Source organism: Ranitomeya imitator, chromosome 2 (assembly GCF_032444005.1).
Source record: "Ranitomeya imitator isolate aRanImi1 chromosome 2, aRanImi1.pri, whole genome shotgun sequence".
NCBI classification, from domain to species: Eukaryota; Metazoa; Chordata; class Amphibia; order Anura; family Dendrobatidae; genus Ranitomeya; species Ranitomeya imitator.
The window spans coordinates 437560122-437578013 of NC_091283.1; positions in this window are offsets into that span (position 1 = coordinate 437560122).

The following is a 17892-nucleotide window of genomic DNA, read 5'->3' on the forward strand; positions in this document are numbered from 1 at the left end:
CACTTTGTGTGCTCTGAACTTCAAGGTCCATTGTGGTTCTGAATTACCTATTCATAACATACATGCCTACCATGCAGAACAGGATGTGCCCACACTTCCAATCAGTCCTCATTGGCTGAATTCGGGCTCTTTGAATTATGGAAACTTTCGATTCCGGTATCTGATATACTGAAAATATCGGAACTCGGTATCGGAATTCCGATACCGCAAATATCGGCCGATACCTGATACTTGCGGTATCGGAATGCTCAACACTAGTGCTAATTTTTTGAGAGACTCAGGGTCAGATAACAATGAAGAGTTGGTGGGAAATCTCCTCAAAATATATAAGGATCTTGGCTGCAGGGCTGCCACCAGAAATTTCAGGGTCCCATAATGGCAACATTTTCAGTCCCCTTTGAGACTCCGACCAGGCTCTTCCCAACTCTGCGTCCACAACTCGAACCTTTCACAGTCCCACCGCCCACTCTTGGGAAAACTCCACTTCTGCACTACATCCTTACCAATCACACATTAATAGTGATGAGTGAGTACTAAAATGCTCAGATGCTCATTGCTCGGGTCGAGCTCAACCCGAGCAACAAGCCCAATGTAAGTCTATGGGAAACCCAAGTATTTTTACCGTGACCCCTACGGGGTCTTTTTAAGGTCTAAAAACTTCTGAAAATTATGGAAACACTGCATATATGACATAGGAACATCATGGAGACCGCTCCTGGAAGCATTCCTGACTCCATGGTCACAGCTGTAAGGAATGCTGTCAGAGTTTCACGCCATTTTTACAGGTGCACCAAAAAACAAAAATGAAACCAAAATGGTTTTTACTGGGAAATATGTTAAGGTACATCCTTTCCAGGGATATAAGGCAACATAATTAATCCCAGACCAAAATGTTCCTACACCACTTGGGTTATGTTCACACACATCGTTTGTGATGCTTTTTTCAACTTTTACATTGGTTTCAACCAATACAAATGCATTCACTGGGAAATGTCATTGTAACATTTAACAACCCTAGCTGGCCATGTGGTGTGTGATACATAAGGAGACACATCTTGTTTCATTTATGAAAGAGGGACTCAGTCTTAAAGTCTCAAAGCCTATTTTTAGAAGGGCATCAGGTGGCATTAATATTCTTAAAGGGCCGTTATTAAACAGTGGGTCTCCTATGCTGTTATTGCCTATGAAATGAGTGGCTTGGCTGCCAACAATTACAACGCACCCCAATAGCCCTTTCATGAGAGCTACAGGATGGACTCCTGAAAAAATGTTGCATTGAATGCAAGGCCTGCCCTGCTTTCAAGTTATATGCACCAAATAAGCCTTTGAACCCAGTACTGGATGCCACAGGAAAACCCACTTCACATTCTGCAGTTGGTCCTGCCATATTGTTTTCTAATGTGTTACCTGCAAGGCTTGCCCTGCTACCAAGTCATATGCACCCCAATAAGCCTTTGGACCCAGGTACTGGATGGCCACAGGAAAGCCCACTTCACATTCTTCAGTTGGTCCTGCCATACTGTTTTCTTATCTATTACCTGCAAGGTCTGCCCTGCTATCAAGTCATATGCACCCCAATAAGCCTTTGAACCCAGATACTGGATGGCCACAGGAAAACCCACTTCACATTCTTCAGTTGGTCTTGCCATACTGTTTTCTTATGCATTGAATGCAAGGGCCACCTTGCCCAAATTTGCACACACCCCAATCCTCCTTAAAAGAAACATGGAGGAGGGCCTTATAAAAAATCTGTCCCATTACAAAGGAGTGGGTCTCCTAGACTTGTAATGCCCATACACTAAGTGTATGGGCTGACAAACATTTCCACATGGGGGATACATTTTTAAAAAAATATTTAATTGGAATCACAGACACCCTTGCCAAATATTGGACTTCCTATAGCAGCACAGAATACGTTAAGCGTGGTACTGTCTGTAGCAGCACGGAACACGTGAACCCTGGTGATCTAGTGGTGGAAAATGATGAAAGGTGGAGGATGGCCTCATTAAAAACTAGGCCCAATTTAAAGGAGCGGGTCACCTAGACTTGTAATGCCCATACACGCAGTGCATGGGCTGATAAACATTTCCCCAAGGGGGATACATTTTTTAAAATATACTATGGGCATCATAGACACCCTTGCCAAATATTGGACTTAATATAGCTGCACAGAATACGTTAAGCGTGGTGATCTAGTGGTAGAGAATGTGGAGACATTGCTGAAAGCCTCATTAAAAACTAGGCCCAATGTAAAGGAGTGTGTCTCCTAGACTTGTAATGCCCATACACGCAAGTGCATGGGCTGACAAACATTTCCCCAAGGGGGATACATTTTTTAAAAATATACAATGGGCATCATAGACACCCTTGCCAAAAATTGGACTGCCTGTAGCTGCACAGAAAACGTTAAGCCTGGCGATCTAGTGATGGAGAATGAGGAGACATAAAGATAAATCATACTGAAATAATAAGAAAAAAAGGATGTGAATCCACCCATGAAAGTAAGTGACAAAAGTGAGGGGCGAACACAGGTTCATATATATGATGCCAGATTGTATTCAACAAGATATGTTTGTCCCTAGCAACAGCTGAGAGACAGGGATATAAAAAAAAATAGTATTTCAATATTCACATACTGTAGAGGTATACACTGGGTCATAAAAGGATGGTGCAGAGATATTTTAAACTGGAATATATAAGAATAAATGGGAAAAATATACGTACATCTCATTTTGATGACAGTTCCCCCTGGGGAAGTTTATTTTGGTTTCTAATTAGTAACGGGCATCAGAAAAACACCCTCGCACAAAAATTGAGTGACTTTTGCATCACTTAATATGTTCACCCTGGTGTTGTACTGGCTGTGGATGATGAGGATGAGAATAAGGAGGAGGATAACACCAAACACTCAAAATCAGGAAGCCGATTCCCATGTGTAGTTGGGGAGAGGTGCATAACAATACACCTCCACAAAAAAGACAATGTATTACAGGTTATGTTTCACTGTTTTCAATTGGTGGTGTACAGAAATCTTGCCCAATCCAGCCCTTGTTCATTTTTATAAGAATCAGCCTGTGAGCATTTTCAGTTGACAGGTGAATGCGCATATCTGTTATAATTCCCCCAGCGGCACTAAAAAAAATTTTCGGCACAGATTTCTGATGGTGTTTTTCACTCTGCTACTCACTGCCCAGTCCTTTTTTTCTGCCATTCCGGCCTTTAAACATTAGGCCAGGATTTTCAGGCCTTGGGTGTCATAAGGTCGCAACGTCGTGACAGGGCCAGAAGTCCTGGACTATAGCGAAGGAAGTGAAGGTGATATGGCACATGATATCAGAAAGAAGAAGACCGGACAGTTGGCAGCAAACAGAAATAGGGCCAGAAAGGTGAGTGTTGAGGTGTGTATTACTTTTGCTTGTTTTTCTCATCTTATATTTAGGGTGGGTGTACGTGATTGATTTTCTCTCCATTTGTGCCTGGTGTATTACTGTGAGGACGGTGAGGCTTATATAGGAGAGGCAACTCTGGCTCTCCCTCTTTCTCTCACAGGATGGACAGGAGGAAACATTACCCGCCCTCCCGCCCTGTTTATAATCTCTGTCCTTAAACTTTTTAATTATTGCTTGTATAATGATAAATGCTTTATTGTATTTTTGAATTTGTCATTGTATATCTTGTACCAGGTTCAATTGTATATTGGCTATAAAGAGTTATTTGAGGTAACCTTCTAAGCCCAAGGGAAGGGCAATCCTTCAGCCATGGTTCCCTGGAGGTTTCCTCCACAGGGGTTTTTTCCTCTCCTGAGCGCTGTAGGATGACTCTTTGTGAGTCGGGGGTTTGCCAAGTTTAGTCCTATTAATGCTTTTGCAGGGACTTCTAGTTTTTAAGTTTACAAAAATGATTTCATTATTTTAAAAAAACAGTGTCAAATGAGACTTGGAATTTATAACGAGTCATGGCTTTGCGGTTTAGGAGTCAGGTGGAAGTTGCAGGCAAGTTAAGGTGGACTCATTTTAACTAATAGAGGATGTAAAACCTCATGGTGGTGAGCAGGCTCGGCTTTGGTGGCCAGGCTCAAGGACGTTGTAATGGTAACATCAATCAGGGGTGGGTACAGTGGTTAAGCATAGGAGTGACGATAATTTGGGTCATTGGTGCCCTGAAAGTTTACTGGCTCTGCTTGAATGGCAAGCCAGTGCGTGCCACCCCTTTATGGCTGGCTGTCCTGGTGCTGTATGTCAGACAGCTGGGGATATCGCAGTACTTGTGAATCCCAATGTACTAGCACTCCACCTGACTCCTACTGTGATTATTTAATCATGTGATTTGAATAAAAGCTGTGGCCATTTTGACAACCAAAATAAAGTGTTTTGTGTTTTTATTTTAGTGCCTAGGTTTACAGTAGTTATGGTGGTTTTAAGAAGGAGTAGGGTCCATCCCATATCCAAAAGTCATGACATTTTCTGTGTAAACTTAGATTCTCCTTGAGTGTTTGATACAATTTTTGGTTAATTTGTTCGCTGTCACTATTTTCCATCTTTTAAGGAAAGTATCAAGAGAAAACTACCGTAATTAGCAAATCCACATAACGACATAATTATTCAATTATTCAGGGATCTGGTTTTCGCCTTGCTTTGTAGAGATAAAAATCCTCTGCTGATGAGGAAACTACAAGCTGAACATCATCAATTGATTTACTTAAGTCAAAACGTGGTATAAATACAGCACTGCAAGATACTCTGCAACCTTCCAGCTGTCAAGAGAAAATGGAGAGAAGGTTTGTCGTGTTTTATCTTGGGTCAACACTCCGACATGTTTGAGGTAAAATTGTCTCTTAACTTCAAACACAAAGTGTAAAAAATATTTGTGAGTTTCCATCTTTATTATTTAGTAAATCCAGTCATTTCCTTGTATTAAATGAAAAGGCATGTCCATCAGATGTTGTACTTTCAAAATATTAGCCACTTGCCCTGGGGTCATTTTTTTGTAGGCATTGGAAGTGGAAAAGTTTTATAAAAAAGGGTTTGCTTCATGGGAGGCAGGAAAGAAGGGTCTGGTAATATACCCGGGCAGGTCAGGAGCTAGTTAATACTGCAATTCATTAGGAAGAATATATTTAGGTGAGAAATGTTTGTAGGACACATCATGTTGCAATTTACAAAGATGTGGGTAGCACACACCTGGGTGTGGGTTATAGAGATGCATAAGGACAGGACAGGATGTGGGTTATAGAGCTGTAGACAGGTCTGACCGGACAGTGGGTTAAAGAGATATGGGCAGTATACACCAGGGTGTTGGCTATAGAGATGTGGGCAGGACAACCCAGGGTGGTTTGATCAGGGTGTGGCTTATAGAGATATGGGAAGGACAGACCAGGATTTGATCATTTTAGCAATGCAGGAATGACAGGAATGCAGGAATTGTCAGCCCTTAAAGTGGAGTTAAAGAGTGACACCATTGTTCTTAGCAGTGATCTGGGAGTCTGGGTGTGGTTTATGGAAATGTTGGAAATGTAAGTAGTATACTTTTATGAAGATGTAGAAAGAAAAAATAAGGATGTGCATTATAATTTGTAGGTGGGACATATCAGGAGGTGGTTTATGGAGATTTATATGGGACAGACGAGAATATTAGAGATTAGAGAGCATTAAAATCTTCGGATGCTTATAACTTGAACCAAGCAATTCCATATGTTCAGATGCTCATTTCGAGTAATGAGTATAATTGGAGTCAATAAGTAATACAAGTATTTTTCTGGCAGTCCCTACAAGGAGGTTTGGGGGGCAGTGAAAATGTTGAAATGGATGAATAAAGGTCTAAACAGGAGGAGCACAGCATGGGGAAGACCCTTGGAAGCATCTCTGACTCCCAGATCACTGCTAAGAACAATGGTGTCACTCTTTTACTCCACTTTAAGGGCTGACAATAAAACATTCAAAAACTGACAAAAAAATTGGAGTTTACAGGAAAAAATTTTTAAGAAACATTCTTTCCTGTGTAATGACTTGTATATAAGGCAACATTTTAAAAGGATTTAAAAAAAATAATAATTTAAGTAAACCAAAATTTCCATTTTTATTAAAACATTGCAAATTTCAGTGTAACTTATGAAGGAAACAAGAACTGCAAAAACTATGATGAACTATGAAGAGAGTCTAAGATACATCCTGTATTATAGATAAAGGAGGACCTCATACACATAACTGCCAAAATTTACAAGCAGGCCAGGTCATCCATACACCCTTGAAAGCATCAACTGGAATGCCTCACAGAAAAAGTTAAGAAAGTATAGTTGTGACACTTCTACACTCAGAAAGGCTCTCCACACAGGGTAATGCAGTCATCCATAGACCCTTGAAGACAAGAACTTGCGGGCTTCATTGAAATATTTTGAAAGTGTAGTTGTTTTACTCCTACAGTCATAAAGGCTTTGAGTAAAGTGCAAAGCCAGGAAAAAATTATAAGTAGGGTCATCAAGTCATCCATAGACCCTTGAAGGCAACAGCTGCTGGGCCTCATTCAAATATTGAAGATTAAGAACACTTTATGTGCTGCTGTCATCTGGTGGTGTGGAAAAGTTGGGGCTAATCCAAGCCTTGTTCATTTTTATCAGAGTGAGCCTGTCGGCACTTTCTGTTGACAGGCGAAAGTGCCTCTCTGTTCTGACCCCACCAGCTGCACAAAAAACCCACTCAGACAAGACACTAGCAGCAGGGCACCATAACACCTCCAATGCATAGAGGGACAGCTTTTGCCAGGTGTTCAGTTTTGAGACCCAATAGCTGAAGGTCGCAGAGGAATTAGGGAGTATGCTGCTTTGCTGGCCAGGTTTTGCTTGATCATCTTTAAAAAGTTCTCCCTTCTTGACAAAAATACCTGGTCATCAGGGCCTAGACGCTAGGAGGGTGCCATGAAATTGGCTCAAGCCTTTGACAGTGTATCCTGCCTCTGCTGTGTGTCTCCATGCCAGGGTGTTACTCAGCCCCAGACTTCACAACGTTCACCCAGTGTGCCATCAGGGAAATGTAGCATACCTCACCACAAACGCTTGTCCACATGTTGGTCATTAAGTGAACAATCCCAGTAACCGCATTGGTAAAGACACCACATGGTGATACAAGGTGGTGACACCACACCAGGGGAAATAGTGGCGGCTGGGGACTGACCACAGAAGGACCAATTTTGTATACCTATAGCAGGCCAATTTTGTTTTTTATTTCAAACCAATGAAATTTCACATGAACCAAGTTCTACAGTATTTATGATAATAGTCAATTTTTGAGCAACCAAATTTGTACACCAATAGCAGGTCAATTTTTCTTTTTTATTCAAACCAACAAAATTTCACACAAAGCAGGTTATACAGTATGTATGATAATAGTACTTTTTTGAACAACTAAATTTGTACACCTGTAGCAGGTCAATTTTTGTTCTTATTTCAAACCAACAAAATTTCACACATACCAAGTTCTACCGTATATATGATAATAGTCAATTTTTGAACAACCAAATTTGTATTCCTATAGCAGGTCAATTTTGGTTTTTATTTCAAACCAACAAAATTTCACGTAAAGCAGGACATACATTAAATATGACAATAGTACATTTTTGTAAAAGAAAATGTTGTGAACTGTGCCATGCTAACCGGTTTTTAAAAATGTTAACCATTTATAATTTGACAGAAAGCACTTTAAACTGTATGGATGACTAATTGAATCCAGAAAAAAATATTTAAAAGTAAATATTTTGAAAGTGTAGTAGCTGTACTCCTACACTCATAAACGCTTTGTTGAAAGTGCAAAAAAATTTATAAGGAAGGTAATACAGTAATCCTCTTCAGGTGTCCACTTCTTCTCCTTCCTTGGGAGGTTGAGGGGACTGCCAACACCTGTTACCTGGAACCCGGTATAAGTGACTCGGCATCGGCTAGTGCCAGAGCCCTCCACATGTAGAAATGTGAACAGTCCCCTGCCACATCACCTGCTCTCACACAGGAGGTGGTTAACCCCAAGAACAGTCCAATCTCTCAGAGGTGGTATCGAGCCATCTTGAGGAGCCTCTCTCCAAGGCCTGTTCATTTCTCAAGGTTTCATCCTGCTACCTTCCTTCTCAGGATCACAACCACCTCATACTAGCGATGTTACCCCTTCATTTTTAGAAAGGTGACCTTTCTTCCAGCCTTCAGCTCTTGTAGCCTTCGAGGCAAGTGTTCCATCTCTACTGCTCTCTGATTGAATGAGATGTGATAATGGGTTCCAAACTCTTTGATGGACCCCCTTCTTCACAGCTGGTCATACGTAATGACCTCCCCGTGGGATGCCAACTGTTGGTACCTTGCAGCTTGCCTGTGTGTCTCTTCTGACCAGGCTAAGCCCCACAATCTGCTTGCCAGCTTCTGGATCCTGGCTCTCTCTTCCACTGTCCACAAGAACCCCGGCAGTGAAAGCTGTGCCTGGATTCAAGCCTTGGTGGTTCCAGGATAGCAACCGGTTCAGGACCACAGGCTCCCTCCAAGTCCGCTCTTGCGCAGCTTGGTCTGGCTCTGATATTCCTCCTGTCACTTCCTCGAGAGTATCCCGTGATTCTGCCATGTCTGTCGCCCACTAAGCACGTTAAACTGTATGGATGACTAATTTAATGCAGAAACATTTTTCAAAGATTTTTTGGATTGTTATATAACACTGAAAGGCATCACAAAGCATGTAATACTCTATGAGTAAGTAATTGAACCCATAATTATTTTTCAACTCTTTTTTGGAGTGTTATATACCACAGACATGTACCACAGAGCATGTAATACTCTATGGATGAGTAATTGAGTCCAGAAAAAAAATGTCAACGCTTTCTGGGAGTGTTATATAACAATGAAATGTACCACCAAAGCACATAATACTATATGAATTACTAGATAGTCAATTTATTTCTCCCAACAAAAAAGAATTTGGTTAACTGCTGCAGCTATATTTTTGGCAATTAACTGCAAAACCCTAAACCCTGCTTGGTGACTGTATTCAGCCACTCCCCCTGCTCCTGCAACTGTCCCTCCCTAGGTGAAATGCAGAATGTATCTGATACAAACAGCAAAGCATATAATTAGACCTTAGAAATACTGTTATTATAATGGTTATTTATTTATTTATTATTTATTTATTTTTGGTTCAGCAACAATAGCAGTATTAACACTAGAGGACTCTGATTCATTAAACTGTGCATATACAGACCTGGATAAGCACTCTCTCCCACCAATAAGAGTTGCTCCTGAGCTGTGCAATGTCATCAGTGTGTCGAGCCTGGCGGCTCCTGTCCTTTTATAACAACTGATGATGTCATAAGGCCAGCCAATCCCAGCAATGTCACTACAAAGATAGCTACGGCATTACAGTGACTCGCGGGCAATCCCCCATGCTTATTGGTTGAGTTTCAAATTCAAACACCGGCTAATGTTTGCCGAGTGCCAAGCACTTCCGAGCACCCAGATACTCAAGTGATTTTCGAGTATCACCAAGCCCGTTCGCTCATCCCTAGAGAATATGTCTAAAGGAGATGTAGCCAGAATGGGCGAGGGAAGAGTTTGTGGAGACGTATGAACAGTTTGGGCAGTGAGCAAGTGTTGGATACACTTGACTCCGAAAGACCCAACAGATAATGGGGTCCCCATTGAAAATGTCAATATAGAACCCTGTCTCTTCTATGTACAACCACCCCGCCCCTCCTCATCTTCTCTGATCCCTCCTTTTTTCCATATCTAGTGTAGATCATTTGAAGTGAACAGATTACCTTTCCTTTACTAGTTCAAGTAATTAGTAATTAATTATTTTTATATATTTTGATCACATATATTTTTTCCTTTGGGGGGTGTCACATTGCTTTAATCTCTGTACAGGTACTTCTGAATACACATAATGCAATGTTGGCTTTTCACATGATCAGACGTGAGTGTTCTTGGGATGTTGCTTTTAAGTTGACCTGATCATGAGATCATCGTCATGATCTGTGATCCATGTTTTTGTGCTTGGCAGCTTGCCTTAGGGAAGCAGTTATGTTATTTTGTACAGTGGTTTGAGTTTGGACTCTATATTATTTATGCTCCGAGCCCCTGGATAATGATCACAGTGATGTATAGGCTGTTGCCTCTGGCAAATATGTGACTTTTCTGCAGTTTTTTATTGCATTATTTTTGTAATGGCGGGTTGGCACTTTTCCCTTTTTCAATTTAATATACTTTTAGCTTTATATATAAATGATCTCAGGGAAATGGGCCAGTTACATTTTACTGAGCTTTTCATACTGAAGCTGCTGTCAATTCCCGAATAAAGAATCAGTGTAATGCTCAAATGAATGAATTCAAACGAATATAATAGCCATCTCTAAATGGATCTAGTGGGTGCGCACTTACTTTCCCCAGACGTGGCTGTGCTGATAAGGCAGGAGGCAAAACTTCTATACAGGACGTGAATAATGCAAACAGAGTTAAATGTGACCCAGAGTGAATATTTATTGAACTATCATATCTTCTTTTTTTTTGTAGTCTGTGTCATTGCCGAATGAATGAAAAGGATATTGGAAAGATATCATGGGGGCCATTTACTTACCGGGGAAAGTACTTTGCCTTTTCATTTTTCAGTCCTCAAATGGTCTCATTGCTCATTTTGCTTTCCATGTAACCATGTGAAGAGTTTAATAGCAGCTCAGTATAGGCTTAAGACAAAGTAAAGTCATCTGCAATATAAGAAGACGCGTTTCAAGCCTCTTAAGTATTCAGGTTCAGTAGGAGCTTTGTGTTGATTGAGCCGATTATACAGATGTAGTAGACTGCAATTTAATAGGTTATCATGTAAAGGAGGTTGACGTTGAAGTTTCGGCAAAGCTACTTAGAGAGAACATATCCTGAAATTGTATTGTTGAGTTGGTCTATTGCTGTGCTTATAGCATATTAGTTGTTGCAGTCTGTTATGGGCACTCGCTCTTTAAAATAAAACTAATGTCAGAAAAATGACTACATTTTTTTAAATAAGATTTTTGTGTAACATGTATTTAAATTTTTTTTTTTCATATTATGATCTTAAAACAAAAGCAATGTGATAATCTTGCAATTTTCACACTGGCCAAAGACTTTTTTAGACTCACACTCCCTGTCCTTTTCAGCAAGATCATTATAATCAGAGGCAGGATTATAATAACTTATAGCACCTCTATGCACAGCTAATTACACAGGATGCCCCAAACACAATAGGTCACAGGTGACCCTGCTGCCTCTTGCTTCACAATGACCTTTGCACACGCTCAATAGGTGCATCAATACAAAATATAGAGTCTAAGTTTGACTTTTGTGGCTATGTACAGGTGTTGTTTCCTGAAACAACAGGAATTTAGAGTCTAAAAAAGCCCTAGTATCAAGTGTGAAAATTGCAATTTTTCAATATTTTTGTTTTAATATAGATTGTAATGTGTAAAAAAAATGATAAAAATTTTTTAAAAATACATTTAACACAAAAATATGATTTATTCAATAGGTAATTTTTTTTTGATTATTGCTTCTCTTTACAAAGTAATTAGGATCCTAGCCCTTTAAATGGATTGTCCAATACTCAGACAACCCCTCCTCGATCACTGTTACCCTTTATAAAATAACAATTGGTAATAATAATAGCCAGTGTTATTTTTTGTGCTGAGAAAAAATGAAAAGCGCAATAGGTTCTTATCCAGGTTAGATTTAATTATTAAAAATTCAGAAGGTGCTCACCTGATGGGGTTGCGTGTGACACAACCACTATATGCACCTTATATTCAACCGCTGCCCACAAGGATAACTCATGGTAATGTTGGGATAGCCAACAACTTGCGGTAACCCTTGTTCCACCAAACCGCATCACCTACTGTATCTTTACCCATCCCTTGTAGATTGTGAGCCCTCGCGGGCAGGGTCCTCTCTCCTCCTATACCAGTCGTGACTTGTATTGTTTTAGATTACTGTAATCGTTTTTTTATGTATACCCCTCCTCCTCACATGTAAAACACCATGGAATAAATGGCGCTATAATAATAAATAATTATAATAATAATAAAAGTGGGTTCTGCACTGCTGAAATTCCAGTAAAGGATTCACAAGTCAGAAAATAATTCAATGTGTTTTTTTGTCAACACGTTTCAAAGTCATCCAACTTCTTCTTCAGGATAACCACATGTACAATCAATTAATCATAATAACAATATGTGTATATTGTGCAAAGTACAAAAGCCGTGAAAAAAATATGAGAAAATGCAATACATAAAAACTACACATTAAAAGATGAATGATGGATTTGAACTATTAAATTGTGACATGTTAGTAATGGTGAGTGTATCAAGGTGAAGAGCTATACCGAAGATGGATAAACAGGTGACTGTGAGGAATATAAATGTGTATATATACATGGAAAATGTATAGGTAAAGAAAGAAAATGGATAGAAGAAAGTGAGATTATATATTGTATTGGTAGAAACATAATAGTCAATATTATACAAAGTAAGAATTATATTGGGTGTAAAATGAGGAGTTTGAGCATATCTTTATCTTCAAATAAGAACTGTGGTGTGACAATAAACCACTTTGAATTATCTTCTGGCTCTTGGACCCTTCACTGAAATTTCAGCGGCGCTGAGAAAATCCACTATTCAAACATTACCATGATTCCAGTGTTATTGGCACTGGCTCTCCCGAGGCTTGCTTGACATAATAATATCATGTGAGCCCTGCAGCCAATCAGCAGCACTCTCACTTCCTTTGGATATAACTGACGTTCGGAGGAAGTCAGAGAGCAGCAGCAGTTCTCACTTCATCCGGATATCTGATTTGTCCGAAGGAGAAGAAAGGCTACGTTCACATTAGCGTTGTGCGCCGCTGCGTCGGCGACGCAACGCACAACGCACGCAAAAACGCACCAAAATGCACGCAAAAACGCTGCGCTTTGCGATGCATGCGTCGTTTTTTTCCGAAATTCGGACGCAAGAAAAATGCAACTTGTTGCGTTTTCTTGGTCCGACGCTTACGGCAAAAAAGACGCATGCGTCGCACAACGCAACAAACAAAAATGCATGCGTCCCCCATGTTAAATATAGGGGCGCATGACGCATGCATTGCCGCTGTGTCGCCCGACGCAAACTAGCATAACGCTAGTGTGAACGTAGCCAAAGTAAAGTGTTTGCTGATTGGCACCAGGGCAACATATCAATATCACACGAGCCACAGGAGAGCCAGTGCTGACACCGCTGGAAGGAGACTCACACTGGAGGTGAGTATATTTGTTAATAATATAGTGCTTGAGAAGGGATTGACCGAGCAGTGTCCTTTAATCACTGGGGTAGTACCACTTTGCTTGAAATTCTTAACTATGGCCATGTTAGCATAATGATAGTGGAGCACCCCCAAGGGCCGTGGGGTACTCGGTATTGAATGGGCACAGTTCTTAAAGGGGATGTGTCATGGCAGAGTCCATGGCTCTGGGCGTCCAAAAGAAGTAAAATTGTAATTAAAGGGAAAAATAAAGGTTATGTGGGAAAATGTTTGTGATGCCACCTGTGGTACTCGGCAATAAAGGTGTTAGCCGATGCTGCTTTAGAGTCCGCTGGGGCCGATGGTGATGCAGCAGAGTTGGTGCAGCTCTCCACAGGTAGAGCTAGACCCCAGGGCAACTGTATGAATAAATGATGAGATGATGGTGGTTGTGGTAGGCCGGGCAGGTGTTGTCGAAATAATGCAAGGATATAGTGAGGTGCAGTTTCCACTTTACTCACAGTTCTCCAGTCCACAAATGCCAGCCGAATCCTGTGTTCTCTGGGTCAGTGGTCCAGCAAACTCCCAGGTAGTTTGGGATGCACCTTTCCAGGATTATGTTCGTATGCCTTCCTCTGGCCGTCTCACTACACTGGCTTCCACTTCTCCTGCCCAGCACCTTACCCACAGTGTTCCAAGCCAGCAGCCACGAACCTGGTCAGGCAATGTCTTCTGAGTCTCCTGGATTCTATAAGGCTGCCTTTTTGGTGAAGTATGGGTGGATGTGGCTGTGACTCTTGCAAAAGCCACAGCTTCTGGTTTCTTAGCTGAACTTAAAGTATTCCACTAAGTTGGGGCCGGTTCCCTGTCTGCCACCTGGTCTCTCCACCACCACGCTCTGTGACTAGAAGTGTAACCACTATGCTTTGTGGCTAGAAGTGTGTCCTCCATGCTATGTGGCTAGATTTGTGTCCTCCATGCTCTGTGGCTAGAAGTATAACTGCAACAGCCGCTAGGGCCGTGGGGTACTCGGAACCAGGTCAGACAGTTCTTAAAGGGGTGGTATTGGCAGCAGTGACCCGGTCGTTGGCCCTGGGTGTGCAATAGAAGGGATGAGGGAAATGTTTGTAGGGGATTATTTGTGAAGCCACCTGTGGTATTTGGCTATATATGGCCGACGCTGCTTAAAGGGACCACTGGGGACGATTGTGATGCAGCTAGGATGGTCCTGCTCACCACAGGTGGAGCGGGGCCCCAGGGCTACCAGAACAGTCTATGAGGTGTTGTGGAAGTTGGGGTGCAGGAATAATTTGAGGACACAGGGACTGTAGTTTTTTTACCTTTAATTGTAGGTGCAGTCCCGGGGCACAGGTACAGGTGGTATTGGAAATCCGGGCAGTCTGGAACCAGTTCAAATTCCCCCTAGCCAGGTGGGGTTGGAAGCCTCCCTACTGCGCTGTTCTTTAGCTTCTTGATGCCTTAAGCTCTCCTCAAGTCCCTATCCTAGTCTGCCCTTTAAGTGGAATACTACCCACATGGCAGGCAGCTCGAGCCTTTTCTTGATGACACTCCCTCGTGGTGGCTCCAGGCTCTCTAGGTTGCTACTGTGCCTTTGGGCGTCAGATGTGACCAGGAGACCTGTAATCTCCTGTTCTCCGGATTCAGTTGTGGGGCATACAGTTCCCACACAACTATGGACTCTGGTGTCCTGTCTGTGGCGCTCAGTCCTGGGGTGAGCTCAATTGCAGCTCCTATCCCCAACTTCTCACTTGCTTCCTCTTCCTTCACTGTCTCTGACTGACTAACTAACCCTGCCTCCAGACCAGAACTTATCAGGGAAGCTCCCCTGAAACTGTGTTTAGAGCTCCCCCTTCTGGTCTGGAGTCAGGAAAGTGTGGCATGCTGGTGTTACCTGTTAAGGGGGTCCCTTCTTGCTTCCAGGCATGGCATTACCCCCTGTGAGGGAGGCATTGCCACTGTGGCATCCGGACTCCTGGGGTGCTGCATAACCACCACGCTCTGTGGCTAGAAGTGCAACCACCATGCTAGGGGGCTAGAAGTGTAACCACCATGCTAAGGGGCTAAAAATATAACCGCCAAGCTCTATGGCTTGAAATATAACTGGCAGGCTTTGTGCATAGATATGTAATCACCAAGCTGTGTGTTTAGAAGGGTGACCACCAAACTTTTCTGTTACAAGTAAATCCGCCACTCTCTGTGCCTAGAAGTGTAACAGCCATGCTCTGTGGCTGGAAGCATAGCCACCAAACTCTGCAGTTATAAATATAACTGCCAAGCTCTGTGCCTAGAAGTGTTACCACCAAATCTATAGGCTGTACTACCTATATATATAATTGCCTAAGGGTTTTTCCGTCTGTCTGTCTTTCTGTCTGTCTGTCTGTCTGTCTTTCTGTCTGTCTGTCTGTCCTGGAAATCCCACGTCTCTGATTGGTCGAGGCCGCCAGGCACAGCGACGATGATGTCATAAAGGACGTAAATATCCCGCGTCTGATTGGTTGAGGCCGCCAGGCACAGTATCTACGTAGATGTCATAATGGTTGCCATGGCGACGATGATGTCCTAAAGGTTGCCTCAACCAATCAGCGACGGGCACAGTCTGCCGCGAATTCTGGAATCATCATTGTCCATATACTACGGGGACATGCATATTCTAGAATACCCGATGCGTTAGAATCGGGCCACAATCTAGTCTACTATATAATTGTCTATGGGGTACTTCCATCTGTCTGTCTTACTGTCTGTTTTTCTGTCTGTCCCAGAAATCAGCGACGGGCACAGTCCGGCCGAGAATTAGTACTTTTGTCCAGTCAGTGCCCGGCGCCTGCTTCATACTCCCCTCCAGTCAGTGCTGACACAGGGTTAATAGCAGCATTAACGGACCGTGTTATGCTGCGGTTAACGCACTCTGTTAACGCTGCTATTAACCCAGTATAATCAACTTTTTACTATTGATGCTGCATATGCAGCATCAATAGTAAAAAGATCTAATGTTAAAATTTTTTTTAAAAAAACCCTTCTATTCTCACCTTCCGTCGTCCGCCGATGCGCGCGCGGTTGCCGCCAGCTTCCATTCCCAGAGATGCATCGCGAAATTACCCAGAAGACTTAGCGGTCTCGCGAAACCGCTAAGTCATCTGGGTAATTTCACAATGCATCTCTGGGAACGGAAGCTGGCGGCAGCAGCGTGCGCATCGTGACAGCTTCGCTGGACACCGGCGGGTGAGTATATAACTATTTTTTATTTTAATTATTTTTTTTAACAGGGAGATGGTGCCCACACTGCTATATACTACATGGGCTGTGTTATATACTGCGTGGCTGCTATATACTACGTGGCCAGTAGGGTTGAGCGACCTTGACCTTTTTAGAGTCGAGTCGTGTTTCGCGAAACCCGACTATCTTAGAAGTCGAGTCGAGTGGAATCGGCCGATTATCGCGAAAAGTCGGGTATCGCCCGAAACACGAAACCCAATGCAAGTCAATGGGGGAGCATAGTCGGCAGTGAGTGGAGGCCAGGAAAACACCTACACTGCCCATTTTAATGGCAAAAACATCCATTCTTGTTACAGAAGCTTGTCAATCGTAATTTACCTTATAATAATTGGAAGGCATTTGAAATTGGGGGTCATTTGGCTAAAGTTGTGGGGGGGGGTAGGGCTGGTTCAAGTAATTAGTGGGCCCAGGAAATCTGGAACACGTCACGGCAGTGGAGCAGGGAGAGGTAAGTATTTCAACTTTGCAAGTGCTGAGATCCTGAGCAAGCAGGGGGGGCCCACTCGTTGGCATTGGCACTGGCACAGGGCCCCTCAAAGTACAGCGGTGTGTTTGCACGGCGGGGGCGCCTCCCACCGGCAGCAACACTTTTGCGTACTATGAGAGGCCCTGTGCCAGTGACGTCGCCAACTAGTATTCCTCCCCCCACCTGATGAAGGAACCTGCACTTTCATCTGCACCTTCCTCTTTGTCCCCGTGTAAGGTGGTATGGTATGCGGGAAGAGGAACCTGACTTTCAGCAGGGTCACAATCTTGCTGTGTAGCGTGCACGGGGAATTTTGCGTTATGGGTCAATGTACCAGCAGACTCATCTATCACTGGCTGGGCAATGGGCAGGATGAGGAGGAAACACAGATATAGGCCCAAAGAATAAAGTGGGCTAAATGCAGTTCAAAATTGGTAACACAGGATTAACCAGGGGGCATTGCAGTGGAGGACAACTGGAATGAGAGGCTGACACAGAGAGTAGGCCCAAATCAGTAAGTAGTCGAAATGCAGTTCAAAATTGGCAACCGTAGTAAACAGGCGGCACAGCTTTGTTCAGTGGAGGAGAACAGCAAGGAGTGGCAGACACCGATAGTAGGCCCCAACCCAACTAGTAGGCCAAATGCAGTCTAACATTAACAACTACTTAACGAGAGCCTGAAAATGGAATTTCAGGACAGGAAACCAGGAGAACAGCAAAGAGCGGCAGACACTGTTAGTAGGCCCCAAACCAACTAGTACGCCAAATGCAGTTGTTCCATTTAACCACTATTTAACAAGAGCCTGAAGATAGAAGCTCAGGAAAGGCAACCTGGAGAACACCTTGGAGTGGAACACACCGTCTCTACACCCCATACCCA